Raw genomic sequence first — 26,528 nt, forward strand, 5'->3', positions numbered from 1 at the left:
TTCAAATGAGGACTTAATACAAACTTGCCTGTTCTGAACACGAAGCTCTACTCCCCGTGCGATTAGTGGTTTCATTTCTCTCCCAGCGGTTGGGTAATGATTATGGCTCCAGATGCAGTGAGGGTGATAAAGAGATTGATTAATTTCATTTGAAAGGGCATATGTTCAAAGAGAATCCAATTGGAGTACCATGACTGAGGATCTGACATCCTGGCAGACGAGAGTTGTACCCTTCTTGGTGTCCAGCTGATTTTGAGAATAGGATCTCGAAACCAATTCCTTATCCATTTGGTACATAAGATGTATTGCTGGGTATTGCTCTTACACAGTGTAGATGCCTGCACGTTCTTGTTGTCTCTGTCTTTGTAATAAACTGTTTGTGACAGTTGAAAAACTTCTGTTGGCTTCTTTACTGTTTTTGAGTTGTATGTTATTGATTGAATGAACCAAGGTTTCTCTCTGAATCTTTGCTTAATTTAGAATGCACACACACACACACACACACACAGCAGACACTCACACCACATAGCTAACCTCTTCCTATATTAGCCTAAATTATACTCATTTTAAGTATTACAGCAGTGTGGCCCCAGAGGAAATAATTTATCGCACTTGATAAAAGAAAAAGGAATCCGTTTTTCTAGATTTATTCTTAAATTTACTTGCAACTTCATTGTTCCAAAGAATATTTTGCTCATAAACATATTCTTATTCTTCATAAATATATATCACTCTTTTTTTGTTCATACATTATGTCGTTATAAAAAGAAATTGTTTCTGCCCATTTAAAAATGAGTCAGACTTTATGTTTTAAGAAAGAGAAATAACATCCTTAAAAATTTTGAGTTCATGCAGCACGGCGGCGGGCAGAGAGGCAGTGCCAGAGCAACCCAGCTTCGCGAAGGCTCTGTGCGCGCTGCGGCCCACCGGCACCCGGCACGAGCCCTCCCTGTCGCCAACATGCCCAAGAGGAAGGTCAGCTCGGCCAAGGGTGCGGTGAAGGAGGAGCCCAAGAGGAGATCAGCGAGGCTGTCAGCTAAGCCGCCTGCAAAAGTGGAAACGAAGCCCAAAAAGGCAGCAGGAAAGAAGCTTCTGACAAAAAAGTGCAAACAAAAGGGAAAAGGGGAGCAAAGGGAAAACAGGCTGACGTGGCTAACCAAGAAACTAAACAAGATTTACCTGCAGAAAATGGAGAAACTAAAAACGAAGAGAGTCCAGCCTCTGATGAAGCAGAAGAAAAAGAAGCCAAGTCTGATTAATATTTGTCTACCATGTCTTATCAGTGGTCCCTGTATCTCCTTTCTTGTACAATCCAGAGGAATATTTTTATCAACTATTTTGTAAATGCAAGTTTTTTTAGTAGCTCTAGAAACATTTTTAAGAAGAAGGAAATCCCACTTCATCCCATTTTTAAGTGTAAATGCTTTTTTTTAAGAGGTGAGATCATTTGCTGGTTGTTTATTTTTTGGTACAACCAGAAAATGTGGGATGTTAAAATTGTGGGGGGGCTTGGATGTCAGTGTAACATTCCATGGGGAAAGGGACAGTTTTTATATCCCATAATACATAGTATACTTAATGACAGTTTGGAGTCTTAGTCATGCATTTATGACGAACATTTTAAATTAAGTCTATTTTCCATGTTTTTAGATACATAAATTAGAACATTGTTTAGTAAAATTTCTTCTTAAACATAACCACTCCCTTTTCATGGCTTTCTCCCTGTCAGAACTATGTGGATTCTGTAACATCTTTGGTCTTAGTAATCCAGTTTTCCTAATAACCTTGTTATGTGCTGTGAACGGTTGAAAATTTGAATGTGTAGTGTGTGTGATAGTAAATTGTGAATTAGTGGGACTTAATGATGTGACAGTTTATCAACAGTTGAAGATATTGGTACTTATTTTCTTCTTTATGAAAACTTTCCTCCAAATTTAAAGCTGGAAGGTCACTGGAATTTAGAAAAGAATTATAACTACATGGCTTTTTAGATTTTTGGTACGTGCATTAAGAATTGTGTACAGGTTGTTCATAATGTCTCTGTACTGGCCCTTAAAACAACCAATAAAATATCAACCTTAAAAAAAATTTTTTTTTGAGTTCAGATTTTAGCTGAAGAAGGATAAGGATAGATATTTGTGGGTTGAGCGTGGAATGTGAACTTAATGAACTTTGTTTCTGAGTCTCTAAATGAGAGAACGCATGCTAGTGAATAACTAAAAGTGACAGGCTTATATAAATACACAACACTTGGGGAACTGTTAAAATAACTTTTACACACTGCTCTGCCAATCTCTTCGCAGGCAGAAAAATGTCCTCATTCCTTGAACTTTCCAATTGTTCCAGTTGCAAAAGCAGTTTTGATCTTAAATGTCTTAGTTTCTCTTTAAAGTTGTTGGGCGGCCTAGTGGCAGAAGGCAGCCCTGCAATCCTGAGGGCAAGCGGTTTGAATCTACTAGCTGCTGCACAGGAGAAGGATGGGCAGTCTCCTCCTGTGTGATTATATGCCCCTGAAAACTCACTGGAGGCTTGGTTCCGACTCAACACTACATGACAACAACAACACATATAACACAACATTTGCCATTTCAACTCTTTTTATATGTACGATAATTTTGTTCATCATGTACAAGATCACTAGTATCTGTTTCCTAAGTTTTATATTGCCCTCCTTAAAAAGTACGATGTCTTCTGTCTATCGCCATGTGCTGCTTGATGCCCTTTGTGTATAGTTCTTGGCCACTTACTATGATAGTTGCAAAGCAGAATAAGAAACAGGTCCTATTTCAAGTCCAAGGTGGCAGATTTAATAATTGGAGTGATGGACCACATAAACTGGCCCATGTTCTAAGACAGTACCAAGACAGTTTTTTTTTTTTATCCTTTCATTTACACTAATGGAACCTGGTTATTACTTTAAGAATATATCCATTCTAAAATACTATTTTTTATCAGCAAGCTGATTTTAATAGCATGTAAATGTTATGAATTATAAATAAATGATGGGGTCAAAGTATTACACTTTACCTCTAGTCTTTGATGTGTCTTGATTACGAGAAAAAAAGAGAAATACACTTGTCAGATTTTATTAACAAGTGAAAATATAATTCACATTTAGTCTAACCACTATTCCAATAATTTTACAAATAATAATCTCCTTTAATATCTTTAACAACTCCATGAGGTGGGTACTGTTATTAACTCTATTTTATAGATGAGGAATGTGAGACAAAGAGAATTTAAATAACTTGCCAAAAGGCTTAAAAGTAGGAGTGATAATGTTTGGAATAAGTCTGTGCTCTTAGCAGTATACTCCTTTTTTCATGTCAGCTATTGTGCCTAGTGAATCACTTTGTTGTTTCATGCTTTCAAGTCACATGTGTCTTATAGTGATCCTGTATACAACAGCTCTGAAGCCTGCTTTATCCTGAGCCAACCTGGTGGTTACTGACACATTTACCCCCACTACCCCAGTCACTGAGTCAGTCTACCTCACTGAAGGTCTTCCACTCTTAGGCTGTCACTCCACCCTCCCAAGCATAATGTTCCTCTCCAAGGACTGGTCACTCCTTGCCCAAAGTATGTCAGATGTAGCTTAGAATCCTTGCCTCCAAGTGGCAGCCTGGTTTCACCCTCTCCAGGATGAATCTCTTTGTTCTACTAGCCATCTGTGGTATATTCAGTACTCTTCTCCAGCACCACAGCTCAAAGCCATCAGCTCTTCTTTTATCATCCCTAGTCATTGTCCAGCTTTATGATGCACAACAAGTAATTGCTAATTATCTGACAAACTACCATCAAATTGAGTCTGACTTTTAACTACTGGCCTTTGGGGTTCTGAGGCTGTATATTTTTAAGAGGAAAGACTGCCCATCTTTTTCCTTTGGGGATGTTAGATAGTGGACTGGAACAGAACTACCAACCTGTGGGTTAGCAACTCAGTGCTCAACACATTATGCCAGAAGAGATCCTTCTGTTAGGCCCCAGATATTCTTAGTTGTTAAATTCTGAAGTAGACAACAATGGCAGTAGAGATTGGCAAGAAGATGTCTTGAAGGAGAGGTTGATGAATAATTTCTTGAATAATTCCTCACGATGTATTAAAAATTGTTGGAGAAGTGACTAGCTCTTAAGTCCTTTTGATATTTGAAGACATTTCCAATAGAATGAACTTTGACAAGGAGAAATTTCCCCCAAAGAATCTTATTTGTAACATTCAAGAAAGGAATTCTGTGTTCCCATTAGGATTTTTACAAATCCAGTATAATATTCTTTTTAAAATCTTTAGAAAGCCTTTAGCATTCAAGTTTAAAGGCAGTGATACATTAAAAGGTAGGCATTTCCATTTCTTATTCATTTTTGTTAGATGCTCTGATTGTTTGCCCTTGATTGATTTTGAAATAGATGAGCCAGCTTTCAGAGCAGGAGAATGATTTAATTATTACAGAACCTAGGGCCCAAAATCAGATTTGTAGGTATGTTGAAGCAATGTTCAGAATGGATTAGAGAACAGATGTAGAGTGTGTGTTGCTGACACCTGATAGGCCTGTGCTGGCCTAAAAGTCCTGCATTTTCCTGTAGATTTCAACTCTCAGTGTCAGAGCATTAGATTTAATGGTGACATTTAATCTGATATGAGTACACTTAAGTCACATAATGGAAGTGCTGGGACCCTTAAGGAGTCAGAGCTTAGAAAATGGAAGAGGATGAGTGAAGGATATACTGCAGTTAGTGGATGGGTAGGAACTACATTTGTAGGTGATTAAATTGGTCATGTGAAGATTGATGTCAGTACATACAGCAGAGGTCAATTAAGCCAAAGCCAAAATCAAACCCACACTGCCTTTGGGTCAGTTCTGACTTTAGCATTGCTCTTTTGGGTTCCCAAAGCATTATCTCTATGGGAGGTGACAACCTATCTTTCTTTCATAAAGTAGGTGGTGCATTCAAACTGCTGACTTTTTGGTTAGCAAGTTAACACATAATATACTACACCACCAAGTCTTATTGAGATTAAAGTATTCCTCAACAATCACACACAGCCTTTGAGTTGATTCTAACTCAAAGTAATAGCCCCTCAGCTTTTTGATACTCTAATGTTTATAGGAACATACTGCTTCATCTTGTTTCTAGGTAGCACCTGGTGCTAACCTTTTAGAAAGCTGCCCCACACTTAACCTGCATTACCACCAGGGCATCTAATTAAAGTATAGGTTACTGTAATTGTTTAGATTATTATGAAGCATCTATTTAAGAAAGTTGTGATTTTTATAGCATTTTACACCTGGAAGAGACCATGAGGTCATCTAGTCTGGTCTCTTCATAAACAGGCAGGCAAAACTTGGGCTCGGAATGTAGCTTGGAGTAACAAATGGAACTGGAAAAGTGCCTTCTTAGTCAATATCCCCATCCTTTTTAAAGTTCACTTACTTCTTGGACTTCACCAGCAGTTCTCAGGGAGGATTTACTCCCTAGGAAGCACAATGGAGAACTGTCATGGGATGGAATAGACTTATGGGCACTGGTTTGGTTTGGAATTGGGTATCACTATTGTTTGCAAGCAGATGAGCTAACAATAATTTAATTTGTCTTTTCTTGTTGAGGTATTGGAATGTCCAATAAATTTTAAAGGTATTGTTATCTATTATTTCTTTCCCATTCTGTAGCTTCTCTTTCATTCCGTTGGAGAATTTCTTCTTATTTTTTTAAAATAATACTTTAACAAAAGTTAACAGAAAACTTGAATTTCCATCCATCCATTGTTGCACATTTTTCTCACTATCCCCATCAGTTCAGTTTTCTCTTTAAAAAGATTCTAATTCCCTCCCTCCCCTGGCCTCCTTAGTCCACTTTGCTATGCACCTCCTGTTCTGGACTGTGGTCATGCAGATAATACCTCATCTTACGATGAGAATAAGGATTGAAATTTTAGGAGATCTTACTTGTCTAATTTGACCTCTGCTGATTATTACATTTTCAGTTATGTTTGATAGTCTATTTATGCCATTGATTAGGGAACTTCTAAGGTTGCCCAACTTTTTCTTTAATGAACTTTGTTTTCTGTATAAATCCTTGATCCATCTTGAGTTGGTTTTTCTTTATGGTGTGAGGAAAGCACTGTTTTTCAATTTTCTACAAATGGATATCCAGTTTTACCAGCACTCTTGCTTAAGAAGGAGTTCTGATGGTGTAGTCCAAGTTCTGCTTCTTAGCCAAAGTGTACCTTTCTCGTGGTTCGAATTCACCAGAGGCTCAATAGGATAATGTTAGGTTAACTCCTCCGAAGAGCCTTTTACAGCCCCTGAAAGGCCACCTGAGGGGGTTAGGGAGGAGGGGTCAGCTATCAGTTGGTACTGACTCAATGACAATGAGGGTATTTTAGTTAATTTGTTAAAGAAGTTATCTTTTCCCCACCTAGTGGATTTCTTCTCTGTCAAAGACCAGTTATCCATAGGTGGATGGATTTATTCCTAGGTTTTCAATTCTATTTCATTGGTCTATCTGTCCAGCCAGATCCAAGCTGTTTGGATTACCATAATTGTACAGTAAATTTTGAGATTATGGGATGTAACTTTGCTTTTCTTTTTTAGTAGCGCTTTCCTTAGCCAAACTAATTTCCCCTTACTCTGAAGTTGGTGATTGTTTTTTTTAATATCTCTTTGACAAATAATGATGGGACCTGGATTGGGATTACATTATGTCTGTAGATGACTTTTGGTAGTATTGTCACTTTCAAAATGTTAAATCTTCCAATCAATGAACAGGGTATATTCTTCCACTTATATATGTCTTTTGGGGTTTTAAAGTTTTCTTTGTATAGATTTTTTTAAAATCCTATCCGTTTAATTCAGATCATTTGCCCGTTTTTATTAAGTTATTTTCTTGCTACTGATTTCTGAAAAGTAAATACTGCACATTAATCCAGACACATGCAAAGGAATAAAAAAAACACTAAAAATGACAATATGTGATCCTGCCCCACCCTCACAATCTCTGCTTGCTTAAGTCCATTGTTATAATCACTGTGTCACTTTATCTTGTTGAAGGTCTCCCTGTCATTCACTGACCCTCTACTTTTCCAAGCATGATGTCCTTTTCCAGGCATTAGCACCTCCTGATAACATGCCTAACATAAATGAGACAGATACTCATTCTTTATTCTAAAGAGTCATACGGGAGCACTTCTTCCAAGGCAGAGTTGTTGTTCTTTTGTCAGTAATTTCATATTCTACACCAACTCAACAATTCAGAGGCATCAATTTTTCTTCAGTTTCCCTTGCTCAGTGTCCAACTTTCATATACCTTCAAAAGAATGGAAACTATATAGATTTTTCTATCTCTGATTAGATTTAGTTTTAAATGTTTCATTTCATGGGGACTATTGTAAATGGCATTATTTTCCTCATTTGCTTTGCCGTTTTCTTTGTCATTAGGGATGAATCAGCACATTTTTCTGTGTTTATGTTGTACCCTTTCACTTTGCTGAACTGGTTAATTAGAGCCAGTTTTGCAGTCTTTGATAATTTCTATATGTATTAATAAATCATTTGCAAATGTTGTTGTTGTTTAATGCCGTTGAGTCATAGACGACTCATAGCGACCCTATGAACGAACAGCCTGAGCACAGTCCGTACATAGAGTTTCCGGAGGCAAGCCATTTTGGAAGTGGATGCCGCTCCTGCTTCCAGGCTTGATTTAGTGGGGAAGTTCCAGCCAACACTGTCCACCATGGGTGCCCATTACCACGATTGGCACATCACTGCCACAGGCTTCAGCATCACAGCAACCACGAGTACCTCTGTACAGCAACGCACAGACCAGTGCTATACCACCTAGAAGAATGTTTGACAGGAAGACAATTTGAAGCCTTTGGGCTTAAGGCCACCTCCTGGTTCAAACCCTAGGCCCAAGCTGGCTAGCCTCACTCCAGGGACAGAGCAAACCTGCACGTCAAACACATTCCCGGAAAAGCAGTCCACTCCAAAAGCTTGCCACGATTCCTGCACTCCCGCCACCACGCTCTTGCCTTCTGTCAAGGAGAGCTTCCCACAAGCCTGGGAGGAGCCAGCCAAACCAGGAACAACATGGCCCCTTCTTTCCCAGCTGCCTTGGGCTTAAGGCCGCCTCCTGGTTCAAACCCTAGGCCCAGGCTGGCTAGCCTCACTCCAGGGACAGAGCAAATCTGCATGTCAAACACATTCCCAGAAAAGCAGTCCACTGCAAAAGCTTGCCACGATTCCTGCACTCCCACCATTTCCATTTGCAAATAGAAGAGCTTTAATAGTAGATATAATAAGAGAATATAATAATTTTACATCCTCTTTGCAAATTTGGGTGCATTTTATTTTGTTTTCTTGCCTAATTGCTCTTTCTAAGGCTTCCAGGACATACTGGAGTTCCTTTCCATTTTCAACAAGAATGCCTTCCATCTTCCTCCAGTGAGACTAATGGTGGTCTCTAACGTTGCCTATACTCTTTTAATTATGTTGGGGAATTTCCCTATGTAAACTCTTTTAGTGAATGATTTTATCATACTTTATTTAACCTATTTTATTTAGGAAAGTGTATTGAATTTTGTCAAATACCTTCTCTGCATAAAATATGATCATATGGTTCCTCATTTTGTTTTGTTTAAGAAATGAATTTTATTGATTTTTCCCCTAGTGATAAACCATCCTTGAATGCCCGATATGAATTCCGCAGAGCACATGTGCAGAGAGCCAACGAAAACATGCAGAAATGCTCGAGTGCCTTAGCTAGGAAAGATGCAAATCAAAACAATAATGAGAAATCATTTCAGCAGAGCAACAACATCAAAGTTCAATAAGAAAGCAAACAAAAAGTGCAGGCTGAGTGTGGAGATTGAACTCTCACACATTACTGGTGGGTGTGTACAGTAGTGTATACACTGTGGAATATAGTTTGATGTTACCTTAGAAAGTTGGGAATAGAAATGCCATTTCATCTAGCCATCCCACTACTATGAATATAAACTAAGGGGGAGGGAAAACCTCCAAACACCTTCAAATTCATTGCACTCAAGTCAGAACGTACTCATAGCTGACCTTTCATTTCTGAGAGCCTCTGGTGCTACAAATATCATGAAAGGAGATTACCCATCTTTTTTGCAGTGGAGTCACTGGTAGAGTCAAAGTGCCAGAGAAGGGGCAATTTAGCATCACAACTCTCTAAAGAAATATGAGCTGCCATACAAAGAGATTTAAGCACATCTATGCTCATTGAAGCATCATTTACAGTTGCAAAGAGATGGGAACAACCCGAGTTCAAATGAATTGCTAATTTCTAATTTATGGTCATTGAGTCAGAATTGACCCTTAGCTGATATTCTAGCAGATTTTCAGAGACATTAAATTCCATAGGAGGAAACTGCCCCCCCTTTTTTTTCCCAAAAGAGCAGCTGGTGAATTAGAATTATGTGCCCTCGGGCTGATAACATAGCTCCTTACCACTAGACCACTAGAGCTTCCTGACTTACAAGTTGCATAATACTCTACTGTACCATCACATGATGAAGTATGTTGTTGCTATGTGCCATCAAGTTGGTTACTACCAACCCTATAGGTTCATAGCAACCCTATGAACAGTGGCTTGGAACCTTTCCCTTTCTTGAGCCAATCTAATCATCTCTGACACACTTGACCCCATTGCCACTATGTTAATCCATCCTGTACAGGATTTTCCTCTCCTGAACTGACCCTCTAACCTTCCAAACATAATGTCCTTTTCCAAGGACTGATTCCTTCTGGCAACATGGCCAAAGTATGTGAAATAGAGTTTCAAATACTTTACCTCCGAGAAGCAATCTATTTCACGTTTTCCAAGACAGATCTGTTTGTTCTCTTGGAAGGCCAAGGTATGTTCAATACTCTTCTCTAGCATCACAACTCAAAGGCATTGATTCTTCTTTTGTCTTCCTTAGTCACTGTCCAGCTCTCAGATGCCTAGCAAGCAACTGAGAAGACCATAGCCTGGATCAGGAGCACCTTACTCTCTAGACTGACATTGTATTCTTTTGCACTCTGGAGAGATCCTTAACAGTAGATTCTACAAATGCATCTTGTCTTTTCATTTCCTGACAGCTAGCATTACAGATGTTGATTGTGAATTGTTAAGAAATATCCACTGTCATAACATGGTTGTTAAAATGAAGTAATTAACAACCTCAGTCTTTTCTCCAACTGTCATGATGCTGCCTATTGGTTCCTTGGTGAGGATCTTTGTTATCTTGATGTTTAGATGCGTTCCATATTGAAGACTGTAGTATGATTTTCTGCAGCAAATGCTTCAAATCCTCCTCAGTTTTGGTGAGCAAAGTTGTGTCTGTTATGTGTATGACATAGGTTATTGATGAGTGTTCTTCCTATCCTGATGCCACATACTTTTTCATAAAGTCTAGTCTCCTGAATAATCTGTTCTGCATATAGATTGAAGAGGTATGGAGACAGGACACATCCCTGATGCACTCTTTTCTTGATTTTGAACCATGCAGTATTTTCTTGCTTTGTTCTGACAATAATTTCTTGATCTAGGTATAGATCTCACGTGAGCACAATAAAATGTTCCGGGATTCTTGTTTCTTCTCAATGTTAATCTCAATTTATTATGATCCACACGGTCAAATGCCTTTCCATAGCTGATAAAACACAAATAAAAGTCCCTCTGGTACTCTTTGCTTTCAGCCAAAATACAACTGACATCAGCAATGTTATCCCTACTAACACAGCCTCTTCTAAACCCAGCTTGTAATTCTGGCAGTTCTCTATTAATATACTATTCTAGTTGGTTTGGGGTAATCTATAGCAAGATTTTGCTTGCGTGTAATATTATACAACACTAAAGAAATACTAAATCATAGAACACCAAGGCTACATATAGAGGAAATGTTGCTAACCATTGCAAATGAATCACAAAGTTCAATTGTAAAGAAATCAGTTAAAATTATTTTAAAAAGTCAATTGTGGGATAAGACCACTATTATAAAAAGCTAAAGAAAGGTTTCTGTACACAATCATTACTGTAGATGAGCCAGGAGAGAGAAGGGAGAAAAATTAATAAACAGATACATTGGATGATGAGAAAGGTTATCAGACGTTGTAATTAATCAGATTTTTTTTATGTAATTAATGTTATAAAACAGTGTATACAAATGATTGAAAGTCAAACAATATAATTTTTAAGTTTTAACTAGAAAGAATTTATAAAAAAAGTAACTCTATTTGGGACAAATACATTATTATTATTATTATTATTATTATTATTATTATTATTATTATTAAAAATATAGTGATATATGATCCTATGCAAAGCCAGAAATCAATGGAAGTCCAATTCAGGAGAATAATTGGCTTCTTGTTGACAATGGAGAGGCACACAGATGGCTGTGAATCTTGATTACCCCCTGGGAGATGCCTTCAGCTAACCGCAGAAGCAAGCTGTGGTGTTTTTGCTTGCCTGAGCTGTGCTGTGGGTATAGACTGGGATCTCACTCACTAAGTAACGAAGAACACAGTTTTAACAACTTGAACCATTTGACCATAATCCAGCTCTGCTTTTCAGATGGTTCCACTTTCTGTGTTCCATTTTCTTGTTTTGTCTTTATTTCTTAGTAGAAGTTATTTAAAAATATCTTGCATTCTCCCTTTTCTGGTACTTCCATTGTTCCAAGTGGCATTTCAAGGCACAATCTGAGGTTGGTGTGAATTCTTTGTGTTCAGCTGCTGACAGGTTCCAATCAGAAATCTTCCTAAATTTAAAATACCTAGTCTTCCAAAGTACATTGACAGTGTTGGCTAGAAAATGAAAAAGAACCTGCGCAGACTGTGCACAGGCAGAGTTTTCTCTGAAGTAAAAGGAGAATCTATAAAAGAAACCTGAGATTTGGGGGATTATTTTTATATTTGTTGATTTTTCTAGTGGAAGAGCAAGAATATGGGTAAATAAAAATAGTAACATTGGTTTACTTTATTTTTATTTTTATAGTATCAGTTTATTTACAAAATTCAAATACATTGCTTTTCAGACCAGATTTTTCCAATTTCCCTCACTCCTTCATCAAATTGTACAACCTTATAATTAATTTTTTATAATAATAATACTGACTTGGAAATCCTGAGGTTTGGTTGTTTTTGGTTTTTGTTTGTTTGTTTGTTTTTTGTATCTCCCTCCTATTTAAGTGATCCTGTTTAGGAAATAAATAATTGAAAGGTGACTGTGTGTATAAGGGAGTAATAAAGAAAGACATAAGATACATAATGATAGTCTTTCTCTTTTTGTGATTTTTTTGGGATTGTCTGTGATTTTTTATTAAAAGTAGCTTTTAAATTAAAGAAAAATAATATGAAAATTATGGTGGGATAGTAAAAAATACCAAATGAAAAACAGTATCTATAATTTAGAGATGCAATCAGCATATATAATTTCTTCACATTTTAAGATTTTCATTTTTTAGAGCTCTTGTTAAAGATTAAGTGTGAAAAAGATTTTAATATTTGGAAAATCAATTACAGAGACAGAAAGAATGTTATGTACAATTGCTAAATTAATTTTATGTAAAAATTTAGATGTTTTCTTTACGGATTTGCACCACTGGAGTCCCAGAGCTGCTAATCAAAATTTCGGAGCTTTGAGTTCACTTAGCAGTGCCTTGAGAGAGAGACTTGGGGATCCACTTTCAGATGAGGAACTGTTAACACCCTGCGGAGCTCAGGTGCCTGGCACTAAGAGGTTGCTGTGACTCTCTATCCATCTTGTGGTGACTCACTGAGGTGTGGTTTCAAGTGGATACATTTCAGAACAAAGAACTGTTTGCTAGCCAGGAGGGGGAAATACAAAGAAAATGATAAAATGGCAGATAAGAACTGTGGGATAACTTTCTGTATAAATGTCAAAGCAGCAATTATTTTAATCTTTCCAGCTAGCAGCAATAGTGGATTTTGTTTCACTAGCTCTTTGAGCAATTCTAGCAGTGAAAATACCTTCTTGAGTTTTGAGAATTGTACTTTTACTTTATTTAAGAGAAACTTGAGGACTAATTATGGCCGCAGACATAACAGATTATCTTTTCTTCCCTTGCTAAGGCACCTGCTGTATTTTACTGGTTTGCAAAGGATTCAATTTAGAGGTCAGTGTTATTCCTTCTGAAGCTGGAAAAGAAATGCATCCAACAAGGAGCAGGAGGTCTTCGGAACAGAGATGACACTAATAGTAGGGGAAGTTCGAGGTAGGCAACTGTGTCTGGTGAACTTACTCTTCTCTCTAGTTTTTATATTTGTCTGAAAATTTAGTGTCATCAGGATATGAACAGACACTTCACCAAAGAAGACATTCAGATGGCCAACAAGCACATGAAGAAATGTTCAAAACCCCTTGCTCTAAGAGAGATACAAATCAAAACAACTGTGAGATATCATCTCACCCCAGTAAGACTGGCAAAATTTAACATAACAGCAAACAACAAATGCTGGCGAGGATGTGGAGAAACCGGAACTCTTATTTACTGTTGGTGGGAATGTAAAATGGTGCAACCGTGTGGAAGGCGGTATGGCGCTTTCTCAAAAAGTTGCAAATAGAGATACCATTTGACCCAGCAATCCCATTACTGGGAATATACCCCAGAGAGACCATAACTGCCATCCAAGCAGATATATGCACACCCATGTTTATCGCAGCTTTGTTACAATAGCAAAGAGTTGGAAGCAACCTAAGTGCCCATCAACAAATGAATGGATAGAGAAGCTGTGGTATATTCACACAATGGAATACTACGCCGCATTAAAAGACAAGGAGCTCAAGCAATATTATTCAAAATGGGTGACCCTGGAGGATATTATGCTGAGTGTAATATCTCAGTCACAAAGGGACAAATACTGCATGGTGCCACTGTTGTAGAATGGGTCTGACATCAGGGTTGGGGTATGAATGAGAAAAAAATGAATAAATTATGTATACTGCATTGAAACAGATGAGGGAAAGGACAGATTAGAGGCGATATATGATTGAGTATTATGGTTAGTACAGGAATCCAGAATTAAGGTTGCATAGAGAAGTGTACTCGGTGCGGGGGTGGGGGGAAGGGAGGGGGAAATTGTATACCAATGAAGGAATTGTTTTGTTTTGTTTTTTCTTTTCAAAGAGAGGAGCGAACTGTTGGGGAGGGGTGGGTAGAAAGAAAAGTGCAGCAATAAATGAATGGAATTCCAAAATCTCTGTAAATGTTTATTAAAAATAATAATAAGATCAGAAAAAAAATTAGGGTCATAAAGTTCAAAAGTGAATGATTCCGATTCCATTTAATCTTTTCAGGAATTTACTTGGAGACTTTGATTCAAATGACTTGACTTTTTTTTTTACATTTATTTAGTTATTAACTAAATTAATTGTTGTTGTTAAGTGCTGTAGAGTCAAATACAACTCATAGCAAACCTATGAACAACAGATCTGAACTCTGTCTTTCCAATACTGCCCTTATCATCCTTGGCACATTTGAGCCCATTTCCATAGACACTGTAACAATCCATCTCGTTGAAGGTATTCCTCTTCTTTGCTGATCTTCCACCTTCCCAAGCATGATATCCTTTTCCAAGGATAAGCATCTGTTAAACAAATTCTGAATATGTATGATGCAGCTTCCCCATCTCTATCTCCCAGAAACACTTGCCCTTCCTCTAAGACACATCTGTTTGTTCTTCTGGCAGCCCATGAAGTAGTCAGCACTCTTCACCAACAACACAGCTCAAATGTATCAGTTCTTCTCCTGTTGACTTTATACATTGTCCAGCTCTAAGAAGCATGGCATGTGATTGGAAAGACTTTGACTTGAACCAGTTGCCATAGTCTTATTGACTGTGGCTGCCCAAATTGTTCCCTTTCTGGGCTTATTTTAAATGTCTAGAGCTGCTTAAGATACTATGTTCTACATAAAATTAATAATGTTGTTGTGTTGTTATGTGCCATCGAGTCGCTTGAGGCTCATAGTGACCCTAGGTACAACAGCTCTAAACTCTGCTCTGTCCTGTGCCAATCTCATTGTCTCCGACACACTCATCCCAATTGCCTCAGTCACTGAATCAATCCACCTCCCAGAGGGCCTTCCCCTCCTGCACCTGCCCTCCACCTTCCCAAGCATGATGTCCTCTTCTCCAAGGACCGGTCTCTCCTTACAACTGGACCAAAGTATGTCACACTAAGTCTCAGAATCCTTGCCTCCAAGGAGCACCCGGGTTTAACCATCTCCAAGATGAATCTGTTTGTTTTCTTAGCAGTCCATGGTACCCTCAGCACTCTTCTCCAACACCAAAGCTCAAAAGCAAAATTCTCCTTCTATCCACTGTAGTCATTGTCCAGCTCTCTGATGCATAACAAGTTATTGCAAAGACCATGGCCTGTACCAGACACACCTTAGTCTCCAGAGACACACCATTGCTCGTGAGTACTTTAGAGAGGTCCCTAACAGCAGACTTTCCCATTGCAGTACGTCTTTTAATTTCCTGGCTGCTGGTGTTATGAGTGTTGATTGTGGAGCCAAGCAGACTAAAGCTGTGAACAATCTCAATCTCTTCACCATCCATCCTAATGTTGCCAGTTTGTCCAGTGGTGAGAATCTTTGTCTTCTTGACATTGAGCCTCAATCCTTATTGAAGACTGCAGTCCTTGACACCATCAGCAGCAAGCGCTTCAGGTCCTCCTCAATTTCGGCAAGTAGGGTTGTGTCATCTGCATAATGCAGATTGTTAATAGATCGTCCACGAATTCTGATGCCACATTTCTCCTCATAGAGCCCAGCCTCCCGGATGATCTGTTCTGCATTCATGTTGTAAAGGTATGGAGACAGGAGAAATCTTAATACAAGTTCTCACAAATATGCCACAAAAATTATACAATGGCAGTCAAAGTTTCAGGTCAGTTACTAGATCCTTAATTACTTTTATAGGCAGCTTTGTGGTATAATAGGGAATTGTGCTCAAAGGTGACTCCTCTTTGCTCATTAATATTGTCAGCATTTCCATGGGGAAAAGATGGGCAATCTCCTCCAGTTCGATTTATAGCCGTGGAAACCCATTTAAGGAAGGAGTCTCAATTATGAATCAGGTCAGACTCAACAGCAATGAGAGAGAGAATTGCTTTTACATCTATTTCACTGACTTTTCACACAATCCCTGGTAGGTGTGTTATCTTTGTGTTACATACGAGGAGACTGCATCTCCTAGTGAGCTGAATGGCAGGGTCAGAATTAGAGGCAAGATATGCTTGACAGTAAACTGCACTTCTAAATGCCCACTTGTTTAAAAGGAGCCTGGAGTCCCCAAGAGGGATCCAGTGTGACTTGTCTTCATACCCTTTGGAGCTTCATTTTGTCCAGATGAGCCTTCCCAGGATCTCTGCTCATGCAACATCCACCTAAGAGGGTTTGCATACTTGGGTCGATAATATACATCTTGTTGAAATTAATACACAAGGCAGAAACTAGTTTTGAAGCAATGACCTTCTTTAATTGCTTTAATGGCATCAAAACAAGCTGTAAAGATTAAATGAATTAGAGTTCCATAGGTGGGGAAGGAGTAGTAGATTTTGAAGCATGGGTTTCTCTCTCTTTCTCCTTGCCTTCAGATGGAACCCACAGCTGACTCTCACCCACAACCATTGGATTTCCAAATCACACAGAAGGTGACTGTCTGTTTTCCTTTCCTGGCACTTCTGGTGGATTGGAACCATCAAAGAATGGATTTTAGGTTAACAGGACCATACTCTAGGAATTAGACCACTATGGTGTGTAGAGGATTGTATTATCTATATAAATAAAAGTAGAACATCATTTAACAAATTGTTCTTGTACATCGGTTGATTCCTACTCATGGTTACCCCCTGTGTACAGAGTAGAATTGCTCTGTAGAGTTTTACTGGTGGTGGTGATGTACCGTAGATTCAAACTGACTCACAGCGGACCCTCCAGCGGGTTTTCTGAGGCAGTTAACCACACAGGAGGAGATTGCCCTTCTTCCTATGGAGTGGTTGGTGGCCTCAAACCGCGTGCTTTCAGGATTGCAGCATAGATTCTGGTCACTAGGCCACTGTACCCTTTCAGAGGAGGAACTAGGGGAGCATGGTTTGTGGAGAGTTGTGTTGTTAACCCAAAGTCAGTGCTATTGATGGTGGTTTGGAGCTACCAGCAATTCAGAGAGAGAAAGATTGGCAGTCCTCTCCTATTACAAGTTACAAACTTGGAAATCCAATGGAGGGATGTTATGAGTTCAAACTAACTGAGGGACAGTGAGCTGAGGATCATTAATCTGTCAGAAGACGGTGACCAGATTTGTCTTCCAAGATACATTGCAGGTGGGAGGGCGGGGTATGTGTCTGAATCGCCAACCTTTTGGCAATAAGTCCAGTGCTTAGTTGTTTCCCCCATCCAGTGACTAATTAACAAGCATGTGTATGGAAACAGTGGTAGGTTAAGTAAATGTGAGCAGGAAATGTGCCTGAATCATCTGTTTCACCTCTTGACACCAGAAGAAAGAGCAGGAACGAGGTGCTGAACTACAGGTGCCTGGCAGCTTTGGTTTGTGGAAGTGAGGGCTAAGGGTGAGGCAACAGGAGAATTCTCCATCCAGTACCCACCAGAGAGTTCATGAAACAACGTATGAGCAAGAACCTGTGGTGGTGAGGGAAGAAGTTCAAGCTGCTTTGAAGGAATTGTCAAAAAGCAATGCCCCAGGAATTGATGGTATACCAGTTGACATATTTCAACAAACAGGCCCTGCCCTGGATGTGCTCACCAAGTTGTACCAAGAAATTTGGAGCACAACCAACTAGGCCAGCAGACAGGAAGAGATCTATATTTGTTCCCATTCCAAAGAAGAGTGATCCAACAGAGTGAGGAAATTATCGAACAGTATAATTGGTAGCACATGCAAGCAAGATTCCAAAAACAACTGGAGCAACATGTCAACAGAGAACTGCCAGATGTGCAGGCTGGGTTTAGAAGAGGCCATGGCCCTAAGGATGTTATATCTAATGTCAGATGGATCTTGGATGAAAGCAGAGCGTACCAGAGGAATATTTATCAGTATTTAATTGACTATGCAGAGGCATTTGACTGTGTGGATTACAACAAACTGTGGCTGACTCTGAGAAAAATGGAAATTCTAGAACACTTGATTTTTCTTAGGCGAAACCTATACTTGGACCAGGCAGTCATCTGGACAGAGGAAGGAAACACTGCATGGTTAAAACTTGTGAAGGGTGTGCATCAAGGTTGTGTCCTATCTCCAGATCTTTTCAATCTATATGCAGAACAGATTATCCAGGAGGCTGGGCTCTTTGAGGAGAAGTGTGGCATCAGAATTAGAGGTAGACTCATCAACAGTCTGTGTTATGCAGATGGCACAACCTTGCTTGCTGAGAGTGAGGAGGGCCTGAAGCACTTGCTGCAGAAGGTTAAGGGCTATAGCCTTCAATATGGATTGAAGCTCAACATAAAAAAAAAAAAGGTTCTCACCACTGGGGCAATTGGCAGCATCATGATAGATGGTGAAGAGATTGAGATTGTTGATTCAGTTTGCTTGCTCTACAATCAACAGTCTTGATACCAACAGCCAGGAAATTAAAAGATAAATTACATTGGGAAAATCTTCTGTCAGAGACCTCTCCAAAGTACTGAAGGGCAACAATGTCAGTTTGGAGATTAAGGTGCACCTGATACAGTCTATGGTCTTTGCAATTACTTGCTATGCATCAGAAAGCTGGACAATGACTAGGGATGATAGAAGTAGAATTGATGCCTTTGAGTTGTGGTGCTGGAGAAGAGTATTGAATATACATACCATAGACTGCTAGGAGAACAAACAAGTTCGTCCTGGAGAGGGTAAAGCCAGGCTACCCCTTGGAGGCAAGGATTCTGAGGCTTCATCAAACTTACTTTGGACATGTTGCAAGGAGGGACAAGTCCTTGGAGAGGGACATCATGCTTGGGAGTGTGGCGGGACAGAGCAGGAGAGGAAGACCCCAAATGAGATGGATTGATATAGTAACTGGAGAAATGGTGATAGGTGTATCGGAGACAAGAAGATTTTAATGGGCTAGGTTAGGGTTTAGGGCTGTTGTACATAGGGCCACTAAGAGTCACAGGCAACTCAGCGCCCCATAACAACTACAAGAACAGCTCACAAGTGATGCTCCACTTCTAACACTCCTTGAATGAACACGTTGTGAAGGCAGGCACAGGCTATCTTTGTTACACCCACTTCCAATCTGTAGTCTTTCTTGCTTAGGATGTTAATGTAAAGAAATACATTTAGGATAAAATGCACAACTTTTGGCAAATCCATTTTTAATCTCTGAGAAACCCTACATGCCAACATGGTCCTGTTTAAAATATAGCCCAAAATGTATTAAAATCCAAGAAGACAAGAGAGGTTTTATGAACGTACCCTAAATATTGTTTGAAAACACTCAGTCTGTAGAATCCACAGGCTCTTCCGTATTTATGACCTGGCTAAATGGCTTGTGTTCTTTTCAGTTGTTGTTACGGATTGTTTTGTTGTGGTTACTGTTGTTCATTTTTCTTCATGATTTCCTTAGGAGAGAACACAGATTACTGGTATAATGGGACAACGTGCTGAGCTCTCTGAGAGTAGAATGGCAGAGAAGAATATTGTTGGCAGCAGAAATGACAATGCTCTTCAGTCTTTTGATGGCAGGGGCATGTGTTTCCTCCATTCAAGGACAAAGCCTAGGTGAGGTGCTCCAGAAGCAGTTGAGAGAGGGCAGGACATTCACTCCCCCGTCATTAGTTTGTGGAGAAACTCAGCTGTGAGGGCAAAAGAACTTGAACCTAAAGGTGAAAACAATCAGCTAGAATTTAGAGACTGACATGGTATGAAGCAAGAACATCTGAGCAGGAAGGAATCCAAGAAAGAATGAAGAGAGGGTTTGAAAGAGGAAAACCTCTGACATTTCACTGTGGCGATGGTTCTGGAACTCATTCTGCAGAAGTGACTTGTCTGCGGTGGTGCCAATCTGGACTTGGCATACTGTTATGGATTAGGGCCTGTGTTTCTAGAGGAACAGCGTCACTGTTGTGTGAAATAGTGGGATATCAACATATATTGTTGTCGACAGAAGCAGTGAAGGTGGCTCAAACTCATAAAATAAAATCAAACACTGCCGAATTCTACATCAGCCTTATAACCGCTGTCTGAATCCTGCCTCTAACACTTTGAAATTATATGATTTACAGCAAATTCCTTAAATTCATTGTACTTCATTTTCTTTATGTGGGAAATTGGGCTTTATGGTACCTGAGTGATAGGATCATTATAAAGATCAAATGTGATAATCCATGGAGCATTCTTTTGTTCAGTAACTAGTTCATCATAAAGGATGGTGCTGAAAGATCTTGGAGAGATATTCATTTTGGTTAGCAACGTCAACCTTAAGGCTGGCTTTAGTTAAAGCACATATTGCATTTTTCTCTAAGGGCAGGTAAATTTATGTTTCGCTCCTGGAAATCTTTCACGTTTGTATCGCCAAGAACATGTGTAATGATGATTATGTTGATATGACCCATATTCACATTAAAACGGCTCTTTAAATGCCATTAGTTAATATTTCTTTGATCATTTTTATCTTTAACGAAATTGATAAAATTGCTTTCACTGTTTCTTTCTAATAAAAACCTTTTGGCATTCCTCTGGAGATTTTATTGATAAACTCTCCCTTAAGCATACATCCAAATTAAATGTGAGAACCTGGAGCTAAAAGAAATTGCTTCAAGGCAATGATTCACTAGGATGAAAAATCAATAGCAGTTTCATTAAGGAAGGAAAGATAGTTTAGACACACTCCCTCCCAGCTTTTTTCTTCCTGGAAGAAAAGAAACAATTGTTGATTATAGTTTTCCCCTTTTGGATATAATGTTCATATCTTAGGAAACATGGTTGGTTGTTCTGTAGTAAGATTGTCAGTCTGTTGGGCTCCTTGAATAGATAAAATCTTTATATTTTGAAAAATTGACATTAATTTAAAGATATTATCTTTCTCATAATATATATTCACTACACGTGAGCACTTTACACTAAGTCTCACTAATATGTTTGAATTAGCTCAGTTCAGATTTATTCTAAGCATATATTTTAACCTCTTCTTTCTCATCTGCTCCTTGATTGGTAGATAGATGGGAAGTGGCTGGCCTGAGTGAGGCCAGGATGAAGGCAGAGAAGGAGAAGAGAAGGGAAAGTCAAAGAATCTAGCAAGAGGCTACTTTTCTCGCTTTCAGTTGTGTGCTTTTCACCTGACTGGACAAGTTGTGCCTCAGTTTTCTCATCAACAAAATGGTAATATTTGTTATAACCTAATACAGCTTGCTTGCAGAAAGTGAAGAAGACCTGAAACAGTTACTGTGTAGGTGATCAAAGACTACAGTGTTCAATAGGAATGGCATTTAAACAACAAGAAAACAAAAATCCTTAATACTGGACCAATAGTGAACATAATAACAGAGAAATAATGTAAGTGGTCAATGATTTCATTTTACTTGGATTCACACTCAGCACCAATGGTAGAAGTCATCAGGAACTCAAAAGATATTTCTTGGGGAAAATCTACTGTCAAGGACCTCTACAAAGTGCTAAAGAGCAATGTTGTCAATGTAAAGACTTAGGTGTGCCTGACTCAAGCCAGGTACTTTTTTTGGTGTTTCCTATGCATCTGATGGTTCAAAATTGGGAAGGGTGTACGCCAGGGATGCATCCTGTCTCCATACCTTTTCAACATGTATGCAGAGCAGATTATCCCAGAGGCTGGGCTCTATGAGGAGAATTGTGGCATCAGGATTGGTGGAAGATCTATTAACAATCTGCGTTATGCAGATGACACAACCCTGCTTGCTGAAACTGAGGAGGACCTCATGCACTTGCTGCGAAGGGCCAAGGAGTGCAGCCTTCAGTATGGACTGAGGCTCAATGTCAAGAAGACAAAGATTCTCACCACTGGACCAATTGACAGCGTCAGGATAGATGGCGAAGAGATTGAGATTGTTCATAGCTTCAGTTTGCTCGGCTCCACAGTCAACACTCTTGGCACCAGCAGTCAGGAAATCAAAAAGCGTATCGCGATGGGAAAGTCTGCTGTTAGGGACCTCTCTAAAGTACTCAAGAGCAACGGTGTCTCTCTGGAGACTAAGGTGCGCCTGATACAGGCCATGGTCTTTGCAATCGCTTGTTATACATCAGACAATGACTAGAGAGGACAGAAGGAGAGTGTATGCTTTTGAGCTGTGGTGCTCGAGAAGAGTACTGAATGTACCATGGACTGCCAGGAAAACAAACAGATTCATCTTGGAGAGGATTAAACCAAGCTACTCCTTGGAGGCAAGGATTCTGGGGCTTCATCTGACATACTTTGGACATGTTGCCAGGAGGGACGGGTCCTTGGAGAGGGACATCATGCTTGAGAGGGTGCAGGGACGGTGCAGGAGGGGAAGACCCTCTATGAGATGGATTGATTCGGTGACTGGGGTAATCGGGATGGGTGTGTCAGAGGCAGTGCGGTTGGTGCAGGACAGAGCAAGGTTTAGGGCTGTTGTGCATAGGGTCGCTATGAGTCGCAAAGGACTCGACGGCACATAACAACAACAACAATGCATCTGAACATTTGGTATAGTTCATGACAAAAGAAAAATTGTTTTCTTTGGATTATCGTGCTGGAGAAGAGTACTGAATATCCCAGAAAGACTTTTAAAAGAAACAATAAACAAACCTATTTTAGAGAAAGTGCAACCAAAATGTTCCTTGGAGGCAATGATGATGAAAACTTTATCTCACATACTGTGGACATGTTAGGAGGGCGCATTTCTTGCAAAAAGACTTCTGGCTGGGAAAAGTTGAGGGCCAGGGAAAGAGAGGAAGATTCCATTATAGTAATACATTGACTGCAGTGGTGGACTTGAAGATAGTGTGATAGTGTAAATGGTGCAGGGTCAGGGTTCAGATCTGCTGTTTATAGGGTCTCTGTGTATGATAGTCAACTTGAGGGCAAAAGTAGTTATGGCTGACATTGAGGAAAATGAGAATCATAACAATACTTAATTGTGCTCATTCAAAACCTCTGCCTATTTTTAGAGACTGCTATCTGAAAAGAGCAAGGGAATACTACATGGTTTAAAATCAAGATAGGTGCACATCAGTGTTGCTTCCTCTCCCCACATCTAATCAGTCTGTAGACAGAACAAATCTTTTGAGAAGCTATACTCTATGAAGAGGAATGTGGTGTCAGGATCAGAGGAGAACCCATCAATAACCTGTGCTGCGCAAGTAACTTAAAACTTGAAATGCTTGCTGCAGATGATCAAAGATTGCATATAGCCTTTAATATGGATTACAACTCAACCTCAAGAAAATTAAAATTACCCCCAGTGGACTGATGGAAACATCATGATAAATGGAGAAAATACAGAAATTGTCAAGGGCTTCATCTGTCTTGGATCCACAGTCAACATCCTTGGTACGAGCAGTCAGGAGATCAGGATATGTGTTGCATTTGGAAAGCCTGTAATCAGAGACCTCTCCAAATAATTGAGAAATGACAATGGCAGTTGTAGGACTAAGATGGACCTGATTCTGACCATGGTCTTTTCAGTCACTTGCTTTACATCTGAGAGCTAGGCAGTGAATAAGGATGACAGAAGAAGAATTGATGCCTTTGAGTTGTGGTGTTGGAGAAGAATGCTGAATATCCCATAAACTGCCAAAAGAGCAAACCGATATGTCCTGGAAAAAATACAGCTAAAGGACTCCTTTCAGGCTGTATGACAAAGCTTCATCTCACATATTTTGGACGCGTTGTTAGGAGAAGCTATTCCTTGGAGACGGACATCATGCTTGAAAAGGTGGGGCTTGGCAAAAGAAGAGAACCTCGATGAGGTGGAATGACACAGTGACTGCAGCAATGGGCTCAAATGTAGCAGAGATTGTGAGGATGGCACAGGATAGGACAGGGTTCTGATCTGTTCATAAGGTTGCTATGAGTTGTAATCAATTTAATGATACCTAGCAACAACAGTAGGACTATGGAGATGAAAATGAATTACGTGAAGCAATATGATGGATGTTTGTCATGTGGTAGACAACTAATTTTTAGCTATTTAGTGGCAGTATTAAAAAGAAAAAGATAGGTTAATTGAGAATTTGAAAATACTGTCTTCGGGTACAAAAATTCAAGATTAAAAAATATGATTGCATTTTAGCGAAGAGTAATAGGAATATGACTTCTGTGTTATCTCTGGTGAAATTTTACCATTTTGCCGGTGAAAATTGCCCAAACAGAAGATAGTTTTAGTCTACAGCACAGAATCAGATAGTGGAGTAGAGCTATGTTCATACAATAGAGGACAATAGTACTTTTGTTTGTCCCTATTTTTCTCCAATTGAGGAACATTCAAAGGAGGACGACAGTGTGCTCAGACTTTGAGAAAAAAGAACCACACACAACACTTTTCCAAAGCAAGGAAAAAATAGGGTTTTTTTTTTAATAATGTAAAAATAGCTTTTGGCTTTTGACTTGGAGCAGGCATCAGTGCACCTTTCAAATAGTCCCACATCTGGGTTCATCCAGCACCAGCCACTTCGGCCATGCTGCCCAGGTTCAACCCTAAGGAGATCAAAGTTGTGTACCTGAAGTGTACTGGTGGGGAAGTCTATTCTGGCCCCCCAGATTGTCTCTCAAAAAAAAAGTCAGTTGTGACATTGCCAAGGCCAATGGTGACTGGTAAGGACTAACAATTACTGTGAAATTGATTATTCAGAACAGACAGGCCCAAACTGACCTGAAGGAGACTCTGTCTCTGCCCCTGATCGTCAAAGCCCTGAGGGAACCACCTAGAGACAGAAGGAAGTAGAAAACTATCAAACACAGCAGGAAGATCACTTTTTAGGACACTCATTTTTGAGTGAGAGATTTCTCTGGAACTATTAAAGGGATTCTGGGAACAGCAGTGTTGTTAGCCCCATCCTTATGACATCATAGATGACACCCGGTAGTGCTGTGGAATGTCCAGCTGGCTATGAACTGCAGATGGAAATATTTCAGTAAAGGATCAGTTGTGTTTTTTGGTGTGTTTTTGTTGTTGTTGTTTTTTAAATTATGAAAAGTCAAAGTAGTCAGTCTAGGGACAGAAACAGGACTTTATCATAAATTACTTTGTGTCCTGTGCCAGATGTAAATGTTTGGATATGATGTTGTTCCTCTGCTGAGGGAGCTCTGGTAGCCTAGTGGCAAGAAGCTGTGCTGTCATTCCTAAGGCATGTGGTTCGAATCCACTAGCTGCTCCAAGAGAGAAGCCTGGGCAATCTCCTCACGTGTCATTAACTGCTTCTGAATGCTTTCTGGAGGGTGAACTATGCATCCATTCTGACTCCACAGGCCACAGTGACAACTACTCTGCCAATAAAGCAACATGAATGTTAAAGAATTTTTCAGAGAATATATAAAATGCTATTGCAGTCTTCTCAGGAATTTGATCCTATGTACATTGAGTCAATTGCAAAAGTATAGAATATTAACACCATAGCATAAAGTCAAACTGCCCCCATAATATTTCTAAGTCTGTAATCTTTACAGCTTAGTTCTTTTTCTCAGGTCTTTCAGCTTGAGAAATGCTGGATATGTTCGTACGTTTAGTTTTTCTAACTCCAATTTTATGTGCATTTCTTTATATACTTGGCTTTATCTTCTTGAGCTACCTTTTTAAATCTTCTATTCAACTTTCTTAGTTTATCATTCCTTCCTTTCACTTTTCCATAATCAAAAGCAATCTATAGAGTCTCCTCTGACATTCATTTCAGTTTTCCCTCCCCTTTTTTGTCTTCTTAATGACCCTTTGCTTTCTTCATCACTGATATTCTTGATGTTACTTCACTGCTCATCTGGTCTTTGGTTATTAGGATTCAAAGCATCAATCCTTTTCTTAAGATTAAGAATTCTTCTCAAATTAAGGTGAGACACACTCAAGGTCCTACATTGTCTCCTATGGACTTGTGATAAGGATGTGTGTTTCAAAATCACTGTTAACCTGACCTAACCCATGGTATTTTCAATAGCCTCATGCTTGTAAAATTTCACAATGAATAAAGAAGACCAAAGACAAATTGAATTTTTGAGTTATGGTATTGACAAAGAGTATTGAATATCTCATGGAGTGCCAAAAGAACGAAAAAGTATATCTTGGAGAAAGTGCACCCAGGATGTTCTTTAGAAGCAAGGATGGTGCACCTTGACTCACATGCTTTGGCATGTTATCAGTAGCTGTTGATCCCTGTAAAAGTATGCTAGGGAAGGTGGAAGATCAGGAAAGAAAGAATTCCAAAGAGATGGATGGACACAGTGGTTGTAACAGTGGCTTCAGTTCCAGCAGAGATTATAAGGATGGTGCAGAATCAGACAAGGTTTTCATCTGTTGTACATAGGATAACTATGAGGCAGAGTTGACTCCGTGTCACCTAACAAGAGCAACAATC

The 26,528-nt window shown here is 39.3% G+C and overlaps 1 pseudogene; it reads left to right on the forward strand.

Annotated features, from left to right (window-relative positions):
• The first annotated feature begins 849 nt into the window (after positions 1-849).
• The window catches only part of LOC102850763, a 78,662-nt pseudogene continuing 52,983 nt past the window's right edge, over positions 850-26,528 (forward strand).

Source organism: Elephantulus edwardii, unplaced genomic scaffold, assembly GCF_000299155.1.
Source record: "Elephantulus edwardii isolate Elephantulus edwardi_28Jun2011 unplaced genomic scaffold, EleEdw1.0 scaffold00143, whole genome shotgun sequence".
Lineage (NCBI taxonomy): Eukaryota > Metazoa > Chordata > Mammalia > Macroscelidea > Macroscelididae > Elephantulus > Elephantulus edwardii.